The sequence below is a fragment of the Rattus rattus genome, chromosome 1, assembly GCF_011064425.1.
Source record: "Rattus rattus isolate New Zealand chromosome 1, Rrattus_CSIRO_v1, whole genome shotgun sequence".
Lineage (NCBI taxonomy): Eukaryota > Metazoa > Chordata > Mammalia > Rodentia > Muridae > Rattus > Rattus rattus.
The window spans coordinates 77,535,761-77,541,572 of NC_046154.1; the positions used below are offsets into that span (position 1 = coordinate 77,535,761).

A 5,812-nucleotide genomic window follows, 5' to 3' on the forward strand; every position below is an offset into this window, starting at 1 on the left:
TTACAGATGGTTGAAGCCACCATGTGGTTGCTGGGAATTGAACTCAAGACCTCTGGAAGAGCAGTCAGTGCTCTTAACCGCTGCGCCATCAATCCCTGAACAATTCTAGGGCCTTCGCTGTAAGCTATTATGACTTTTACTCCTATTGACAGTTGGTAGGGATGTGAAAAACTGAGCAATTTAGTCAAGGTCATAGCTACTAGTGGTAGTGCAAGGATTTGGCAGAGCTGAGCTACCCTATCTGCCACCCCACTACACACACACACACACACACACACACACACACACACACACACACACACACACATTAATACATTACCCAGCCCAGGTTGACTTCATACTTACAGATAAGGATAACCTTGCAATCCTAACTTTTGGGCCTCTTCCGACCAGGGTGGTGTTTTAGTTCCAGTTTTAGTGCTGTGAAGAGATGCCATGATCACAGAAACTCTTATAAAGGGAATCATATAGTTGGGGCTGGCTTATAGTTTCAGAAGTTCTGTCCATTATTGTCACAGTGGGAGACAAGGTGGCATGCAGTCATGCATGGTGCTGGAGGAGCTGAGAGTTCTACATCTATTTTTTTTTAAGTTGTATTTATTTATTTCAAGTATGTGGGCACTCTGTCGCTGTCTTCAGACACACTAGAAGAGGGCACCAGATCCCATTACAGATGGTTGTGAGCCACCATGTGGTTGCTGGGATTTGAACTCAGGACCTCTGGAAGAGCAGTCAGTGTTCTTAACCACTGAGCCATCTCTCCAGCCCGAGAGTTCTCCATCTTGATCAGCAGGCAGCAGGAGATGGTGTGTCACACTGGGCATAGCTTGAGCATATAAGATCTCAAAGTCCTGCCTCCACAGTAACACACTTCCTCCAACAAGGCCACACCTCCTAAATAGTGTCACTCCCTATGGCCTAGCACAAGAATCTGTGGAGGCCATAACCTATTCAAACCACAGTGTATGTGCGTCCATACACATACGCATGCACATGTGTGTGTTTCTGCCCATGCTGACACATATGTGTAGACAAGAAATCGATATCTTCTTTAATCTCTTCCACCTCATTTTTTTTTGAAACAGGGTTTCTCTCCCTCTCCCACTGAACTTAAGAGTTCACCATTTCACTTTTCATAAGGCTCACACACAGTGAACATTTTACACACAAACCACTCCCCGAACCACCGAACCACCCCCACACCATCAGGCCCAACACCACCTCCATGGCCCCACTCCCAACACCTACCACCTCCATGGCCCCGCCCAACACTTAACCTCTATTGTTCTTCCTGGAAGTGAAAATTGCCACCAAGGCTGCTCCAAGCCTGGAGAAGTCATAGGAGTCACTTGACAATATCCAGTTCCAGCTGGAGATGTCACTGAAGAGGCTGCAGTGTCCCCGGGTGGACCTCTTCTATTTACACTTACCAGACCACGGCACTCCTATAGAGGAGACCCTGCAGGCCTGCCACCAGCTGCATCAGAAGGTGAGGGAGAGCCCTGATGCTCTCTGACCCTTTCATCTTGACCCTGCTAGGAGAGCGAGTGCCGGGAGCACACACAGAACTGGGCTCTGACCTCACTCCAGGCTCCTCACACGGTCTCTCCTTCCTGGTCTCCTGAACTGGACATCTGCTCAGGGAGGAGGTCTGCCCCACCTGTGAGGTCAACACCAATCCATATAGTGAGTTCCAGGCCAGCCAGGCATATATAATGAGGCTGTCTCCAAAGAACAGAAAGTGAGCCAAAGCAACCATGGTGGGGCATGTCCAGAGACTGGTCTATCCAGTGATTCTGGGTCTCATTAAGTTGTCACTTGAGATTAACCAAGATGGGAATCATTCCTCAAAATAAAACTTAGATCTGTGAACTCTAAGAAGAAAATATCCAGAGCTTTCCTATCCTATCCTATACATCCAGAATGACTATAGAGGAAACGTACACACACACACACACACACACACACACACACACACACACACACAGAGACAGAGAGAGAGACAGACAGACAGACAGACAGAGACAGACAGAGACAGACAGAGACAGAGAGACAGAGAGAGAGAACAGAGGCAGCGAGAGACAGAGACAGAGACAGAGTTTTTCTTAGACTCTTAGGATAGATATATGTCCTTGGGCAAGACACTGTTTTCTTAGATACCAAAGTTACAGGAGCAAGATCAAAGAAATAACCAAGTGTGGTGGGACACACGTTTAATCCCAGGATTCAGAAGATAGAAGCAGGCATATGTGAGTTTGAGGCCAGCCAGGGATGCATAGAAAAAACCCTGTCTAGAACAATAACAGAAAAAAGGAGATGACAGGAATTGGTTTGCGGTGATTGGATAAGAATGTGCCTCACAGGCTCATATACTGAATGTTAGTCATTAGGGAATAGCACTACTAGGGAGGGATTAATAATTAGTGGAAATGGTGAACTCTAAGTTCAGTTGGAGAGAAGCCTTGTCTCAAAAAAAAAAAATGAGGTAGAAGAGATTAAAGAAGATATCATTTATCTACACAAGTATGTCATTGTGGGCAGAAGCACACACATGTGCATGCATGCGCACACATATACTCACACATGAGTATGCATATATGTACTGTGGACACACATACATGCACACAAACACATGCACATATGCGCTGTGGTTTGAATAGGATTAGTAGATATGACTTTGTTGGAGTAGGTGTGGCCTTGTCTATCACTTTGGGTGGTGTTTTAAAGTTTCAAATGTTTGAGCCGGGTCCAGTGGCTCTCTCTTCATGCCAGCTTTGGATCCTGGCAGGAGCCTGGCAGGAGCCATGCAGGAAAGTCTATGGCAAGCAAGTGAGCTTCCTGAAGATGGCTCACTGTCTTGCACATGGCTGCAAAGGGTGTGCTCTGGACCCCAGAGACTTGGTTCCAGGATTGCTTCTTGCTGCTGATATGCCTTCCCATGTTATATTCCTCATTAATATGGCACGGTGTGGGGAAACCCTCACTGTCTATAGCTCCCTGGGTATCTACCCACTCTGTTGGGCAGGTCTCCAATATGCCCTCATGCAATAATGCTTTTTATACAAACCGATGATTTGATGATTCCTGATAATGATTTTATAGAACTCCTGAATTGATTCGAGTAATTTTAAGCCCTCCTGCAGAATAAGAAAGCTGCAAAAAGAGTTTTGTGAACCTTCATGTGTCATAAACAAATCGCACCAGGAAAAGAAATAGGCTTGGGACAGATTTATGATCAAGGGAAACATTCCTTCTAGTTAGGAATGAGGCCACTAATCTCAGTAAATAGGGTCATAAACTAGGAGTGGGTGATTTATTATTCATGTAAGAACAGAAAATAAACGATCGATTCACTCATCTATACAAGACTTCAAAACACTAAGACACAAGGCAGGAGACCTGTCTCTTGACAAAAACCTTGTTAACCTAGGACATAAAAACTATTGCTTTAAACTTATAATGAACCTGTGGAGCTAAAAAATAGGTAAGGGGGGTTGGGGATTTAGTTCAGTGGTAGAGCGCTTGCCTAGCAAGCGCAAGGCCCTGGGTTTGGTCTCCAGCCCCGAAAAAAAGAAAAAAAAAAGATAAGGAATGTTTAGTTAGGTGCGAGTCTTAATGGAAAGACTTGTAAATGATTCTGCTGTAACTCCTTAAACCTTACTGACCTATGACGTGAACTATTGCTTTGAACTTAGTATGAACCTATGGAACGTAAAAGTGTTTAGAAAACCATGTGGTCAATTATCCCACTGCACCGATTCTGTTTTCTGCATTCATGGCAGTGAGGTAAGACAGCTTTGTCCTAGAAGATATAAAAAGGCAAAGATAAAACAAATAAAGGTGTGGGTTGTTGGAGTTTCTCTCTATCCACCAACTGTGTGTATGTGTGTGTGTGTGTATGTATGTATGTATGTATGTATGTATGTATATATGTGTGCACGTGTGAAATTGATGAAACTGGCTTGCTGAAGCCCTCTTTTTGCTTCATCCATTGAGTATGAGTGTGTACGTGTGATTTATTCTTTTTCTTTGTCTTTTTCGCCAGCCCCTTAAGAGTTAAAAGAGCTCAGAGTTTCTAGCTGGTCTCCAAGCCCAAGTAACTAAGTTTCCTTTTCTAATAAAAGAGCTCCAAGCCCAAGTAACTAAGTTTCCTTTTCTAATACCACAGTGCTATCAGCAGGAGTTAATTGCCTGGTGCCTTAGGCTTTGGCCCCAGAAGAGTAAACAGGGTTTGGAATTTCTTGCCAGTTACAAGCAGTGCTGGTCTTAAACCATCGACTGGCTCCTTCCTCCTCTTTCCCTTCCAATTGCCTGCTGTGATCAACAGAGGCCCCCTGAATTGCCAGTAGCTCACTCTATGTCCCACCTCAGTTTACCCCTGGTGTCAAGCTGGTCTTTGACAAGATCTGGATGTAGAACTCTCAGCTACTTTTCCAGCACCATGTCTGCCTGCCCACTGCCTTGTATCCTGCCATGATGATAATGGACTAAGCCTCTGAAACTGTAAACAAGCCTTAATTAAGTGTTTTCCTTTATGAGAGTTACCATGGTCACAGGGTCTCTTCTCAGCAACAGACTATTGACTAAGATAAGGTTGGATTGTGTGATGGTTTGAACATGCTTGGCCTAGGGAGTGGCGCTATTGGTAGGTATGGCCCTATTGGAGTAGGTGTGGCCCTGTTGGAGGAAGTGTGTCACTGTAGGGGTGAGATTTGAGGCCTTCCTCCTAGCTGTCTGGAAGACAGTGGTCTTTTCCTGTTTGCCTTTGGAACAAGATGTAGAACTATCAGCACCATGTATGCCTGGACGCTACCATGATTCCTGCTATGATGTTAATGGAAAGTATAAGCCAGCCCCAATTAAATGTTGTCTTTTATAATAGTTGCCTTGGTCATGGTGCCTCTTCACAACAATAGAAACCCTAACTAAGACAGACTGCATCAAAATTAAAAAGTTGTTCATGATGGTGCCCTTCTATAATCTCACTGTTGGGAAGGTTAAGGCAGGGGAGGGAAGGTTTGAGGCAGCCTGGTTTATGTAACAGGAGCATGTCTCAATAAACAAACAAACAAACAAACAAACAAAGTTTTGTTGGACATTAATGGATCCCATCAAGACAGAGAACAGACACAGAATAGACAAAAATATCTAACAGTTACACAACCTCTAAGGAGCTTGTGCCCAGAATATATAAAAGACAGAACCTGGAGAGTGGAGAGGTGGTTCCACATCAGCAGTTCAGAGCACACTGCTGTTCCTGCTCTTGCAGAAGAACCAGGTCTTATCTCTGGTATCCACGTGGTCACTCACAACCATCCACACCCCCAGGTTCACGGGATCCAACAGGCATTTGCATTGTACACATACCTGTTTCCAGTAAAGTGTTCATACTCATAAAGCAAAGGAACAAGTCTAAATATAGATAAATAAATATTTAAAAGACCAAAATCTAACAAAAAATGGGTAATTCAAGGCTGGAAAGATGGCATAATGGTTGAGAACATGGATAAGGATGGTGAAGAAGGGCTGGAGAGATGGCTTAGAGGTTAAGAGCACTGACTGTTCTTCCAGAGGTCCTGAGTTCAAGTCCCAGCAACCACATAGTGGTTCACAACCATCTGTAATAGGATCTGATGCCCTCTTCTGGTGTGTAAGTGTATATGCAGGCAGAACTCTATACATAATAAATAAATCTTAAAAAAAAAAAAAAAAAAAAAAAAGAATAGTTCCCAGCATCTCCTTCAGGCTTACAACTGCCTGTGATTCCATCTCTAGGGAATCCAAACTCCTCTTCTGGCTTTTTCCAACACTA

General features: G+C 44.1%; 1 pseudogene; it reads left to right on the forward strand.

Moving 5' to 3' along the window:
- The first annotated feature begins 1,375 nt into the window (after window positions 1-1,375).
- LOC116895294 overlaps window positions 1,376-5,812 on the forward strand; it is a 13,721-nt pseudogene continuing 9,284 nt past the window's right edge.